This window comes from Notolepis coatsorum (assembly GCF_963971535.1).
Source record: "Notolepis coatsorum genome assembly, chromosome: 14".
In the NCBI taxonomy this organism is placed as follows: domain Eukaryota; kingdom Metazoa; phylum Chordata; class Actinopteri; order Aulopiformes; family Paralepididae; genus Notolepis; species Notolepis coatsorum.
The window spans coordinates 18,989,906-19,006,186 of record NC_140178.1 but is presented as its reverse complement, the minus strand read 5'-3'; positions in this window follow the sequence as shown (position 1 = coordinate 19,006,186).

Genomic DNA, 16,281 nt, shown 5'->3' with positions numbered 1-16,281 from the left:
TAATAAAGGTTTTTTTTCAAACGATTTATTTCCATTTATGCCGTTTTCTATTACTTGGGTCTGAGAAGTGTTCAATGAATAGGTGCTCGATTATACTTGCGTTGCAATGAACTTGCAGCTGTGACCGCGTCCCCGACCGCCAAGAACCTTGGTGTTGTCCTCGACAACCAGTTGAACTTCTCTGCTCACATCGCAGCAACAACCAGAACCTGCAGATTCCTCCTGAGCAACGTCAGAAGGATCCGCCCCTTCCTGACAAAAGAAGCCACCCAACTCCTCGTCCAATCAACAGTCATCTCCCGCCTCGACTACTGCAACGCACTGCTCGCTGGCCTCCCGGCCACTGCCACTAAGCCTCTTCAACTCATTCAGAACGCAGCGGCCCGCCTGATCTCAAACCTACCGAAGTCGGCCCATGTCACCCCACTTCTTAGGGACCTGCACTGGCTCCCCATTGCTGCACATATCCGCTTCAAGGCCCGTAGGTGCTCCTTGAGAGTGGTTTTAAAAGTGGGTAGTGATTCACATTCCTTTACAGCTGAGACCAATTCCATTTGAGAAATTAATCAAAACTAACCCTCCTGTGATATCTGTGGCAGGTATATGATTCAGATGTTGTGTAGCATATTCAATTGACAAATGATCATTACAAATGCTATTACAATCAATGTGTTGAGCACTTTTCCCCTTCATTGACTTCTGTTATAGGGTATACCATTCACAGATGTGGCTTACAATGTAACCAACAGTTACATTATCATTGCATCCAACAGTTACATTATCATTGCATCAACTGCCAGTCAACTATTTTACGTCGACCGGACATTATCAACCACCTTGAATGTTGCAAGAAAAAGCACTTAAAACCAGCTGCAGCGACCACAATGCCAACCCCCCCGGGTGGACAGATGAAAAGGGTTCATCATCCGCAAACAAAACAACAATGTCCTATCTGCCATCTTCATATGAACACAAAGAAACTTAAAAGGCACATAGAGAGGAAGCACACACAGAAGCAGGGCCGGACTGGGGAAATAATTCATACCGGGAGATATAGCGTGAAATATAGCCCCAGTCAGGCCACTTTTTAAGCGGGGGGTCTGGGGGTCCCCCACCAGGAAAATACAAAGACTTAATTTCCTGCATTCTGGTGAATTTTAGTGCATGTGAAATTGAATCACAGGCTCACTAAATCACTAATGAGCCAACAATTGCTTAGTACAATGTACTGTTATGAACCTCAAATAAAACTGCACTAGCAATGCTACTCTCTCCACCTTCACAAAGAAAAAAGCAAGAGCACAACATATTTTTCTATTTACTATTATAATTAGGGATGTCCGATATTATCGGCCGACCGATATTATCGGCCGATATCGGCAGTAAAATGTGATATCGGAAAATATCGGTATCGGTAAAAAAAAAAATGTATTTTTTATTTTTTTACATTTATTTAACCTTTATTTACCCAGGCAAGCAAGTAAGAACCAATTCTTATTTTATTTATTGTCAAAAGTATGCATGTTGGTTTAATTCAACAACAAGAGATATGTAATGTTAATTTTTACTTTTTTAATTATCATTATTTTGCACAGATAATGCTTACATTTAGAAAGCCTTTTGAATGCATCCAGTGAAATGATTAATTACCTGAAATTATTCAGTTTTTTTGGGGGGAAACCCTGCATATATCGGTATCGGTTGATATCGGTATCGGTATCGAAATTAAGAGTTGGACAATATCGGAATATCGGTATCGGTAAAAAAGCCAATATCGAGCATCCCTAATTATAATACAGTTAACCACTCTCTCCACCTATTCAAACAGAGACAGAGCACAATACCATATTCACTTTACTGATGCACTACCCATCAACAGTTAAAATAGCGCTTTACACAAACATTAAATAACAGACCTTTCAATACAATACTATAATAACAGTAGCCACTGCCGAATAGTGACACATGTATCGCGTGTGGTGAGCACACGCATGCATGATTCAAGATTCAAGATTCAAGATTCAAGTGCAACGAAGACAGAAGATTGCGTTGTCTCAATCATTTTAATATAAAATGAGCTCAAAGTATGAGCTCACTGACTGAAATGTCCAACAAAAAGAATCAATTGTCAAATAATATTGATCACATTAACTAGACTAGATGTTTTTGAGGAAATTAGAAAGGGAACAACAACTTAACCCTTGTGTCTGATCAGATTCTTATTTCTTTGATAACTTTGCAGTGATTATGTTTGGTGTGTAATCTTTGAATTATCATTGAATTATTTTGACTTTCTCTTTCATAAATTGTTTATTCAACTTCAGCCCCGATCATAACCACCACATATTGTTTTTTGTAATGTCAGATTTAACAACTCCTTTCAGAAAAGTGGGAGTATTTAATTTTCAATCTGAAGTTGAATAAAATATTTATGGAAAAGAAAGTGGGAAATTATTTCAACATATAATCTTTTTATGGCGTTTTTCAATTTAGTCCCCTAATATTGTAAGAGTATAACACTTTAGTTTTCAGACACAAGGGTTAAATTATTTATTTGTTTCTTGGCAGATTTAACATTGGGCTTTTGACAGGGGAGATGATGCATGGTAACGTTAGCTAGCTAACATCCATGTTTATTTTTATCACTGACTAACCTGCTGGTTCCTTGACCTTGGTGCAAGAAAACATTTGATAAATGTTGCCGGATTTAGCAGCATCTCCTGTAAGGGCCTTTCTTTTTCTTTGTTTTATCCCTCTCTGCTCCACCCTTTTTCTTTCTTCCACTGTCCATCTTGACATCAACGTTAATTGACTTTCGCTCTACTGTATCTCTCCCGAGTCCCTCACTACCTGGCTCACTCCCTGGCTGTTATTCTGCATCTGAGTGCCATCTGCCATTCCATTTGCCGCCTCCGCTGTCAATCAGTTGTATCGCCTGGTCCCGCCTCCACCAATCACATGCGGCAGCACGGCTCCATTTGTGTGTGTGTGATCCTCGAGAGGGAGAGATCTCAGATAGTTCTCCAACTCTGTCACAGACAGTGAAATCCTGGTTGTTCCCCACCCACCTAGGCTATCTAACTATTGCGCCGCCACAACTAGAAACAATGGCCTGGCAAAAAAAAAATATATATATATATTAAGGCTGTCAAATATATCGCGTTAATATCGCGTTAACTCCCGATTCTATTAATGCCACTAATTTTTTTAACTCAAGATTAACTAAAAAAAAAATATATATCTGTTTAAGGTATAAAAAAAATAAAAATGCGATTAATTTGCGATTAATCGCGAGTTAACTATGGACAATCATGCGATTAATCGAGTTAAATATTTTAATCGTTTGACAGCACTAATATATATATATAAAAAAAAATATATATATAATTTTTTATTTTTATTTTTATTTTTAAACTCCCGGTGCTCCCGATGCTTCTCACCTGAAAAGTGAGTGCTTTGTCAACTTCTCTCTCTCTCTCTCTCTCTCTCTCTCTCTCTCTCTCTCTCTCTCTCTCTCTCTCTCTCTCTCTCTCTCTCTCTCTCTCTCTCTCTACCTGAGAACCGTCCCCCGACTCCCCCAGCTGTTCCTCCCATAGATATCTATAGGTGTTCTATAGATATCTATGGTTCCTCCTGCGTGATTACCAAACCGAGCCGCATTTCTCGGAGACGCTCTCTGATTGGCCACTGACGCGTTTGCCCAATCCGTGACGAGTCTGAACGTGCTTCCTGCTTCTCATTCATGACGGAACGAGAGCAACAGCGTGTCCTGTGTTTGATTAATTCTTCACTTCCCCCTATATGCAGGTAAGAAGTAGACACTTGGGTTTTCGTTTGGTTGCTACTGTTATTGCTTTGTACATGTTGCAGTGTTTGTGAAAATGCCAATGCAATGCTCATTTCAATGTAAAAGCGAGTTGCCTGTTTGGATAGCATCAGGCATGCAGTCGTGCACACGCGTTACACGGCGCGTTTGATTGATTGATTGATTGAAAACTTTATTAACAGATTGCAGAATGGGTACAATACAGTACAGCTCAATACACACAATTGTTAAGGGGATGTTGCAGACCAGAGAAAGACTTTCGTCTTGTTTACATCAGGGTCCCCCATTTTCAATTCATCAGGACATATATGACATACATGACATACAGATAGTCAGTACTGCTACATCTATACATTTATGACATACCAGATTTGCAAATACAGTACTGTTTGTGATACAGAAGGAGTCAGGAAAACGGAGTATATACATTTGACGTAGAAACTGTACATTGGAGGAGGTTGGGTGGGGGGGGGGGTTGGGTACACTGGGATATTGACAACCATACTGGGTAATCTACATTGGAGGTGGTTGGGGGGGGGGGGGGGGGGGGGCACACTGTATAAACAAGCAAAACTGTACATTGAGGGGGGGGGGGGGGGGGGGACACTGTACAAACAAACAAAATTGTACATTGGACTATTGACAACCATACTAGGTAAATGACTGTACATTGGAGGGGGTTGGGTTAGGATATTTACAGGGGCCAGTGTTGAATTGCAGTCTCCCGTAGGTGTCCCTTGAGAGAGGTTTTGAAAGTGGGTAGTGATCCACATTCCTTTACAGCTTTGGGTAGGGCGTTCCACATTGATGTGGCATAATTGCAAAACGTGTTTAGTCCCTTATTTGAGCCGAATCTGTGTTTAACATGATTTGTGGAGCTCCCTCTGGTGTTGTGATCGTGGTATTCACTGACCTTTGGGAAGTATTTTGTCATGTACATGGGTACCTTGGTCGTGTAGTGTATCTTGTAGACCAGGCCCATTGCAAGTTGCTGTACTCTGTCGTCTACTCTAAGCCATCCTAGGTTGTCAAAGTGGGCAGGGGTGAGGTGGGTTCTGGGGTTCAGGTCAAGTAGTAGTCTGACCAGTTTGTTTTGTGATGTTTGTAATTTTGTTTTAAGCGCCTTTGAGGTGCTTTGGTACCATGAGGTGCACGCATAGTCGTAGTACCCTTGAATGAGTGCTCCTGCCAGAGTCTTCAGGGTATTCTTGTTTACCAGAGAGGAGATCCGGTACAAGAATCTAGTTCGTTGGTTGACTTTTTTTATTACATTGGATGCCATTTTGTCACAGGAAAGATTTGCCTCTAGGATGGAACCCAGGTAGGTAATTTCGTCTTTCCTTGTGACAATATTGTCACCCACTGTAACTGAGAAGCCGTCGGTCTTGCTGAGTTTGTTATTTGAACCGAAGAGAATGGACTCTGTTTTGCCCATGTGTAATGATAAAGTTTGTTATCAGCGAGCCATATGCAGATTTTGCCTAGTTCCGTGCTGAGGGTTTTTTCAACCTGCAACTTGTTCTTGTCAGAGACCAGCAGGGCTGAGTCGTCCGCAAACAGGAACAAGTTGCAGTCACAGGCTGACGACATGTCATTTGCATAAATTAGGAACAGTAGCGGTCCTAGTATGCTTCCTTGTGGAACACCACAGCTCACTGTGAGGGGGGGGGATAGAGTACCGTTTACCTCTACTAGAGCCATATGAAATCCGCGTTCACGGAATCGCGGACGGAATCGCGGAATTGACCAATAAAAATGGAATCAACTGCAAAACGTGGAATATTGCAGAATTTGGCCTAATCTGGACTGAAATTCCGTTTTTGGGTGGAACGCTTGGTGCACACGCGACCGGGGAGGCGGACGCTAGAGCGGGTTACACACAACACAGGCAGTCTCCCAAGCGTCTCGCTGCTTCGGTGTTTACATCGTCAAGAAGCTAATAAATTCCCCAATAAGCCCTCAATTCAGAGCAGAGCAGTATCCTAATGACTTTTATGCCTCCGGCGATAAGGTGTTTTGCTAATTCTGTCAACGTTCCGTGGACTGGAGCCACAAAAACACTTGCGACACTATTGTGATTAAATAGCTATAACGTTAGGACATGATCGCTTCTTGCTAAATCTAGTGCACCCATCCATTTGTTTAATGCAAACGAGTCATTATACACTGCCCTTTATAATCGAAATAAACTTAAATAGCTATGAAACGTTTTACAGTACATAGGACTATAGATGGAAATTATAGCTTCTTGCTAAATCTGGTGCAATCCATTTGTTTAATGCAAACGATTGTCATTATACACTGTCCTTTATAAACGAAATAAACTAAACTAAAGGTGCCTAAATTATGCATTACTATATTTCATCACAATAAAATAGATATAGCTAGGCTACTGACATTGTGATAATGTCAGTAGTAGCTAGCTGTATCTATTGTTTACACTTGAAATGTGTATTTTTATTTTGTCACAATATTATTTGAAAAGTATTGTGTAAAATGTAACTGTATTTCTGAGTTGCAGCACTTAAAAACATTAAATGGACTGTTATATCATATTCAATTGTAGACATTTATTCATTCCCACTTATTAGACACAATTTCTGATGGTAAAATGAGCATAAAAAGCAAAATACAGAATTCTGAAATATTAAAACGGAAAAAACTGAATTTGGGAAAAAATAAAATGGAATTTGGAAAATAATAAAACGGATTTCATATGGCTCTAACCTCTACCATCTGTTCTCTCCCCTCCAGGTAGGATTGCATCCAGCTCACTGATAAGCTATCAAAACCAATTGCTTTTAGCTTGTCCATCAGAATGGAGTGATTGACAGTGTCAAAGGCCTTTTGTAGGTCCAGCATGACCATGCCGCAGTATTTGCCCGCGTCCACCTCTTGTTTGATGTGGTCGTTCAAATAGAGGAGGCATGTGTCAGTGGAGTGGGACGTTCTGAAGCCAGATTGGAATTCGTAGATTAGATTTTTTTCCGCCAGGTACTTTTCGATTGTACTGCGCGCAATGATAAGTACCCGGCCGTTGTAGAAAGCTACCCGGCCGGCGGCCGGCACTTCTCACCTAGTAGACTTTGCATAATAATAGGAACCTACGAGAAGGTGGGGGGCTGCTTGATCTCCATTGTTATGCATAATAATCAGTGGTGCAGTCAGGGCGGCTACGTGGCGTAGTGGGCAAGGCGCTCGCCACGAAATCTGGAGACGCTGGGCTCGCCTGTTCGAGCCCAGCGCTCCACATTTGCTTTCAGTTTAGCTGGTCGTCCACAGTAATACACATTGGCCGTATTACGGGGAGGGAAACTGAAGGGTGGGGATCGGGCGTTGTGGACAGCGACTCCTACAGGTCGGTTGGTGCGCCTGCGCAGTAGAATCAGGAAGTGTCGGGGGCAGCGTGAGCCTCCCACGCGTTACTCCTCGACACTGAGAGATCGCGCTGCGCAGGTGAAAAGATGCGACTGCTGTTACCTCAAGTGCCGGAGGGGACTTGTGCTATGTATGACTTAGTCCACATTGCAGCCGGCTTGTGGGAGGCAAGAAACAGCGTTCGTGACAGGGGAGGGTTGAATTGGATGATACGAAATTGGGATGGGAGAAAATATAGAAAAATGGGAGAAAGTGGATAAAAAAAAATCAAAAAAAAATCAGTGGTGCAGTCGTAATATGGGCCAAGGCCAAACGCCATGTGCACGCACGCTCCCGCGCGCACGCGCATACATGTATCTCTCCTCTTTCATGAGTCGGAGCTGGGGACGAGACGGGCGGTCTTTTGTCACATAACACACGCCCAAGGCAACACTCCACACGCACACGCACACACACACACACGCACACACAGTCTAGTGCCGGCACTTATCACCTAGACTTTGCATAATAATAGGATGCGCGCAATTCTGCCTCAGTGACGAAGCCCAAACGTCGTTTGACCGCGTATGCCCAGCACTGCACCCCTGATAATAATCATCTGTTCTGTGCGCAACTGAGGGAACATGTATGCGCGGGAGCGCGCGTGCACGTGGCGTGTAGCCAGTTCCCATATTACGACTGCACCACTGTTAGTAGGTCACTCAGGGCAGAAGTGCGCGCAATGATGTGCACGCGCGCACTCGTCGCGCCGTGTGTGATAAGTACCCGGCCGTTGTAGAAAGCAATGAAGCTACCCGGCCGGTGCGGTGCCAAAATCTTACCCCTTGCCATAATTTTACCTCACCCCAATTCAATAACTTGCGTGTGACTGCTTCCACGGGCCGAATATTGCCCCGATCCTCGCAAGATTAAATCCACGGGTACCTCTCGGCGTGCCGAAGCTTTTCCTAAATCACTTCCATCATCGAAAACGAGGGGAAAAGGTCGGCTCGCGACCCTGAAAATGTTGCGTGATTTTAAAAACGCTGTATTATGTGAGCCTATTATGGGCTCCACGCAAGCTTTCTACCGTGGGTACATCTGGGCGTCCCGCAACTTTTACTCATTCACATGTAGCCCCGAAAATGCTTAGAAAAGGAAAGCCGAAAGCGTGGAATAAACTCGCCGAAACGGAAAAGTGTCCCACGGGACACCTTCTTGCAACCGAATGTGTCTCGAATTTACTCCCACGCGGCGCGCAAAATCGCGCAAGGAAATCGGACCAAAATGAACCAATGCTCCAGCAGTATTAACCAACGCTGACTGAGTGGGTGCGGTAAAATTATGCAAGGGGTAGGATTTTGGCACAACACCGGCACTTATCACCTAGACTTTGCATAATAATAGGATACCTACGAGAAGTGCCAAACCAAAGTACAAGCCCTGGCTGTAGGCTACCAATTGGTGGGGGGCTGCTTGATCTCCCGACTGGAAGGATGAGACAAGTTGTGCTTCAGTCTGAAGGAAACTGTCCTTCTGTAAAATAACTCTTACATTGTTAATTTAGTTTGTATTTACTTTTCTAGTTTAAGTTAATTCAATTAAAGAAATTGTAACTATTACATTTAAAACATTGTTATGCATAATAATCATCTGTTCTGTGCGCAACTGAGGGCACATGTATGCGTGCACGTGGCGTGTGGGCAGTTCCCATATTACGACTGCATCACTGGATAGCATCAGCGGTGCGTTCCTGATATTCCTGTGATTGCACGCACGCTAATGGCGCCACGTGCACGCGCGCTCCCGGCGCGTGCGTGCGCTCCCGCGCATGCGCATAAATGTCCCCTCCCTTGAGCACAGACTAAAGACCGTGCCTAATTGCCTCTATGAATTGCAGAATGGGTACAGTACAGCTCAATACTTACAATTGTTAAGGGGATGCAGACCAGAGAGAGACTTTCGTCTTGTTTACATCAGGGTCCCCCATTTTCAATTCATCCTAACATATATGACATTAGGGATGCCCCGATCACGTTTTTTGCCACCGATGCCGATCACCGATCGTCGTAAGCCATATCGGCCGATACCGATCGTTTTTGATAAAAAACTTTAAAAAAATTATTTTATATAATTTTTTTAAATTTTTTTTTATAAAATATATATATTATATAATTAGACTTGTACTTGTATTATCTGCGAGACATCGCCACCATGCAACAAGCTCCACTGTCTGTGTGTACTCTAGTAGCCTCCAGCTACGGCCAGGATTCTCCGGAGCTGCAGCTGGACCCTATACTAGAGTAGCCTGAAGCTACGGCCAGGATTCTCCGGAGCTGCAGCTGGACCCTATTGATCACATTCAACAACATGCCCTCAGCCCGAATACGCATCGAATGAGTGTTATAAAACATTGATATCAGGAGCTATCTGTGGCTACTGCTGGCCGGCTATATAACGTTGATACAGCGCCTCAGTGAACTATTTAGTTCAGTGGGACATTTCGTTTTGAACAGTGAGCTGGAGGGAGGAGCAGACGCCGCACCACTGTGTGGGAGTGTGTGCAGCTCCCGGTGTCTGAGACAGAACTCAGCGAGTGAGATCGGTTTTGACGATCGGCGAAAATAAAGCATTATCACCGATCACCGATTGCATATTTATACTGATTATCGGCCGATAACGATCGGTGGCCGATCGATCGGGGCATCCCTATATGACATACATGGCATACAGATAGAGAGTACTGCTACATACATTTATGAGATTTGGGCAATTCCAGCGTTATGGATGTTACATTCAGAGAGAACATTGGAAACTTAACTTAACATTGACAAGGCATCGATTTGAATTGGAAGTATAATTTACACATTTTAGTTACACGTTATTGAGAAAGATGAACCTGCAGTAAGAAATGTTTTGACCTTTTGGATTTTGAGATAGGTGACAAAATACACAGCGTTATGGATGTTACGGAAATTTACAAGCTTTTCGGACTCACTGAACACGATGAAAACTCTGTGACTATCTTTTTCAAAGAATAACATGTTTACTATCACTTTGTAGGGAAGGGTTTGAGGTACCCAAAAAGCACATTCAGGAAAACCTGGCATTTCCTCTCAAGGAATGAATCACAAAAAAGCCCTGTGCTATTCCCGGCATATTTACGTCCTTATCATGCTGTGATGTTATGCATACACTCGTGTAAATGATGTTCATTAATTTGCATTGTCCTTAATAAACAAATCTTATAAATCTTATACTGTGACATCACAAATGTTCTAGAATGTTTGATTATGACATACTGTGACATCACAAATGTTCTAGAATGTTCTATTATGACATCATACTGTGACATCACAAATGTTCTAGAATGTTCTATTATGACATCATACTGTGACATCACAAAAATCACAAACAAAAAAATATAATTTTATTTTTTTTGGTCTTAAATAGTTTCAAAATATCAGTCACTTCTGATAATAAATTACAAAGTTTTTGGAAAATAGCTCTTTATTTGATTAACAAAGTGTTTTCTATACAGAGAACAGCAATATTAACACTTTAATCGCCGATGACGTGTTTAGACGTCATTCCTAGCCATGCTCATTCTGCCGAAGACGCCGTAACTCGTCTTTGATGTCAATATTTCAAAAATCTGTGATCGAAATCATATTTCTCCTCCGGGGTCCTGAGATATACTGCTGATCTCCACTCAACTCTCTAGCGGTTCAAGAGCGCCATCTGGTGGCCGATCGGCAGATCACCAACAGGAAGTGACTCGTTAAACAGGAAGTGCTCATCCATAAATCGTCCGGGCACTCGCGATCATTAGCAGGACTCTATCTCAACACACTGGATAATCAATCGCTCGCCCTAACTCAATAAACAACGTTATTTGGACGTATATAGTATTATACAACCTGGAAATGGTTAATCAGGATCAACATCCCATAATCGAAAACTGTCTACTCCACGCTGATCGTCCAACGGTGCGAGGAAGATACGGTGAGTTTCAACGTTATTTTCTAACGTATTCTATACTAACTGATCTGATGATCATATGACCCACACTAGATGAATGGTATAACGTTGCCCACGGAATTATAAACGCCCCCTCGCCCATCCGGGCAATATCAGATGATACGTAGTAACTTCTAGAAGTACCTCCAGTTGAAATTTTTCATCTGGCAACGATCGCTACCAAACTGTATTTGATCATCAATATAATGCATTTGGAGTAGGGCTGGGCGATATGGCCTAAATATGATATCACGATATTTTCTGACCTTTCGGCGATACACGATACGCATCACGATGTTTTTCTTTTTTTCCCCAAAATTCATTATGAGGCTTACCAAGACAGTATTTGAGTTTGCAAGCTAACATTAAAGACAAAATAAAATACCCATGCATTTAGCATTTTTATATTATATATTGGATTTAGATTATTGGATTATTAGATTATATATTGCATATATTTAGCAATGAGATATTATATGATTTAGATATGAAATATGATGAATTGAAAATGGGGGACCCTGATGTAAACAAGACGAAAGTCTTTCTCTGGTCTGCATCCTCCAGTCCGCTGTTGACTGTTGTTGTATTGAGCTGTACTGTATTGTACCCATGCTGCAATCTTTTAATAACGTTCTCATTCATTCAGTCGGCAAACAGAATCATTTTGATTGACAGTCGCGTCTGCCAATTACGTCACATCGCTTGCACCCGCCCTGCTGTTCTTAGCACCAATCGGAAAGCGCATATTTATTTTTTACTTCCGCCATTGGAGAGCTCAATGACAATAACAATGGCAGCTCGCCGCGGCCGACGTTTAGCTTTTAGCTCCGCAGAAGGACTAAACGACTGGAGGCATAATGATTTTACTGCAATGGATGTTATAATAAAAGCCTTTCCATACATCTGTCTGATTGAAAACTTTATTAACAGACCGCAGAATGGGCACAACTGAGTCAGCACGGGCTGAGATATGAACGAGCTTGCTATATCTAGGTCGACCTCGGTCGGCACTATGTAAATACGCTGATGTTATTGAAAGTGTAACTATATAGAGACCTCTGAACAGGTCCTGCATTATTATTATTATAACGTTAATGCCACAAAACGAATGCCTTTGTTATCATAAGTAGTCACTTTTGATGCAGTAGTGTGTGTGGGGCGGCGCTGTTCAAAAGTGTCAACGTGTGGACCAGATTGACGCGACACAAGCCTCTTGGGCAAAACATCACGATATCCACGATACGTTTAAAAAGTGTATCGTTAATGAACTGTACCCGATATTTATATAATATCGTCATATCGCCCAGCCCTAATTTGGAGCTATAAATCAAGTTCTGGAGAAAGCTGCAGAAAACGATAAAAACATACTTCTACTTTAGACCATATTTTAGTATGAATATGTGAATGAAAAAGTATATCGTTGCTACACCCTGAACAATGGATATAGGACATTGAATGGGCCATAATAATGGCAATTTAGCAATAGAATTTAAAAAGTTATAGCCCTGCAAAGAAGGGGAACTTCTCCATAGACAAATAGAGCTGGCTAGGGATGGTAAATTATGAATTTAACCATGGCGATCAAAGTGTTAATATCGGTTAAATCAGAAAATGAGTTTTGGAGCAATTCCATGAAAATGTCAACCTCACCATGAAAAAGAAAGTTATAAAAAATCAAGTCCAATTCACTCTGCCTGGACTGGTCTGGTTCAGAGAAATGGTATCTCCCTCTGTTATCCATGTGAGGATTGAGGTGTTCACGAATCTGATCAAAACTGACCCAGGACTTGTCCTCTTTGGTTGGAAGTGCAGCGGTAAGCCTCCATAAGGGACATGGACATGTGGCTAGAGCTGCCGCGGTATTGATATTTTCCTTACCGCACAAATTTGCTAAATATTTCCTACCGCCGCGGTTATTACCGCACAGTGCGCATTTTTTTTTTTTTAGTAGTCTACTCTTATAGCCTGCCTCTAGTCTAATGGCGCTTTTCCACTGCATAGTACCTACTTGACTCGACCCGCTTTAGGCACCTGGTACTTCGTTTCTTTTCCACTGCAGCCAGGTACTACTCCGTTTGTCTCCGTGTGGGGATGCAGGCGGTGCCGCTCGCTTGTGTACACTGAAAGCTCCGTGGGCATAGCCAATTAGCCATGTCCGAGGGCTTGCAGCAAGCCAGAGTTCAACACAGTTTAAATCAATCAATCAATCGATAACAACATTAACCATACTCTCGTTGCGTCTATTCTGCCAAAGCTAACGTTACCTCTCATTGTGTATTCTACCAAGCAACCCGGGTTTAACGTTACCTCTCGTGTATATCGGCTGACGGTAGTATTAGGCTAATAACAACAACAAACTTAACACATCAGCGATCTTGTTGTGACACTAAACTCTCCGCTCGGTGGTCAATTGGGTTGATGTCGGTTTTGTTTCATCAATAAATAAGGCAGAATACACAGTGAATCCATTCTTTTTTGTTTATTGCACTTGGTTCTGTCGCAAACAAATCCTGAATGAAATGCATCCTTAGCGAGGCAGTAAAGATGGCGGCGTTCTGTTTTTGTTCAGAGCTTCCAAACTGTGACGCGTCTCTCTTCTGACCAGTCAGTGGTCTGCAATGTTTCACATGACTTTTCTGGTACCACTTCTACCCAATAGGGTCGCTTGGAACCGAGTAGGGTATATCTGCAAAGCCGCAAGCCAACTTTATTATTATGATAAAAAACAGCGGTGACGTGGTATTCAGCCTAACTCTGCGGTGAGCGTGATGCAACAGCGATACCGCGGTAATGCGGTTATCGCGGCAGCTCTACATGTGGCATTTCTGAACCCTCTGCTTGACTCCTTCTCTTATGGTCACTGCATCCTTCATTCCTGGGGCCTGTCTTGAAATGTCGTCCCTGGAATAATACTCATTTACTTTCTGTTTGGTTTCATTTGGGGTTTCTGTGTTTTTTGGGGTGGGTTTCTTGTCACGATACTCGGCAAAACAATAACAAATACACATGTAGGCTGAGCAGACGCGAGGGGGAGATGGCAGCAGCCGATTAGCAGTAGGCTAACGTGGACACTGCTCTGCCTAGACCAACAATGTGTGAAAAAGTTGTGTCTGGAAATATGTTGGATTTTAATCAAACAAGGAGTCATAAAATACTTCTGATTTAAATCAAACAAAGGGGTCATAATCGGACTTAACAACACACATTTTTGATAGTGTTTTTTGTCTATTTCAGACGTGTAACATCCATAACGCAAAAATGTAACATCCATAACGGCACTTTTTTGTGATTCATTCCTTGAGAGGAAATGCCAGGTTTTCCTGAATGTCCTTTTTGGGTACCTCAAACCCTTCCCTACAAAGTGATTGTGCTGAAGGGTCTGCAATTAGGTAAAATTAGACCTAAAATAATCCCCCTTTAAGTTAATATGTGGGAGTTAAGTTATTATTTACCACATAATGTTACACTGTCTGCCTATTGATGGCATCTCAGGTTATATGACGGTGCTGCCATCTAGTGGGCCAGAGGTGGTAGTGTTCCCTCGTATCTGCGTCACTTCCTCTATGAGCTTGTTGACGTTGAACTTGACCGGACACGTTAGAGAGCAAACGTACACCCAGCATTGCTCTTGTTATAGTTTGACGGTGACCAAGTATGTAAAGTGGCTTACCAAGCGGACATTATACCACCAAGAGAGAGTGAGTTTAGTACCCAGCTAATTCGATGTTTAGTAAACGTCTGGGATTAGCATATTACAGCGGACTATAGTATTCCCCATCTATCGTTACCAGTTAGCCGAAGCTAGCTAGCTCGGCGCTAATACCTAAAGTAGCTTCGGCTCATGCTTCGATAGCTGCTCTATACTGGACATATCAGTCGATATATAACACAGACCAGAGAACATTTAGATAGGGTCTGTGTCGCTGTAAAAGGACACAACTAGTCCTAAGAAGTAGCCATAGCAGTAGCCTGTGGTACAGAGGGGACCAGCGTGTCTGCAGCAGCTGTCGGCGTGTGCCGTGCAGCACCACGGAGCGGAGCGAGACACTCGGATCCACCACAGCGGAGCATCTGGTCTGCAGGAGCAGACTGGTGGCGCCTATTGGACTGGGCAGCGTCTTCCCGCCCTCATCACCACGCAGCGGTCTACTACTCCTCATCACAGAACTCATCCGGGTCCTTTTCTCACCCCCAGGATTATTAACTCTCTCCATCTCTCTCATCCTGCAGAGGGAATTGTTCCTCTGACAGTGGTAACCGCGGCAACGTTTGGCCAGAACACTTTAATAGAACTATTTGGGCGCCCATCTAAATTTAGTAATAGTATTTAATTAGGCATTGTGTAACGTGATAACAATATTTTGTATGTATCTTTTTTCCCCTTTTTTGCTTATATAAAAGCATTATGATTCAAACAGTTTCCTCGCTCTTTCTAGTTTAGGTGACTCCATTTTAAGTTATTCACTCAGTTGTGTATTTGGTACAATTAGTTTAAGAGTTAAGGCATCCTACCACACCCCCTAAGGTGATAATTATATACAGTCCTCTAAGCTCCCGCACAGTGATAGTAAACATGTTATTCTTTGAAAAAGATATTCACAGAGTTTTCATCATGTGTTCAGTGAGTCCGAAAAGCTTGTCAATTTCCGTAACATCCATAACGCTGTGTATTTTGTCACCTATCTAAAAGGTCAAAACATTTCTTTTTTTTTATCCACTTTTTCTCCCATTTTCTATTTTTCTCCCATCCCAATTTTCATATCGTCCAATTCAACCCTCCCCTGTCTTCGAACGTTGTTTCTTGCCTCCCACAAGCCGGCTGCAATGTGGACTAAGTCATACATAGCACGAGTCCCCTCCGATACTCGAGGTAACAGCCGTCGCATCTTTTCACCTGCGCGGCTCGATCTTTCAGCGTCGAGGGTCTGGGCTTTGGAGGGGCCCCGCCCCCGTCGCTTCTTGATTCTACTGCGCAGGCGCACCAACCGACCTGTAGGAGTCGCTGTCCACAACGCCCGATCCCCACCCTTTAGTTTCCCTCCCCGTAATACGGCCAATGTGTATTACTGTGGACGACC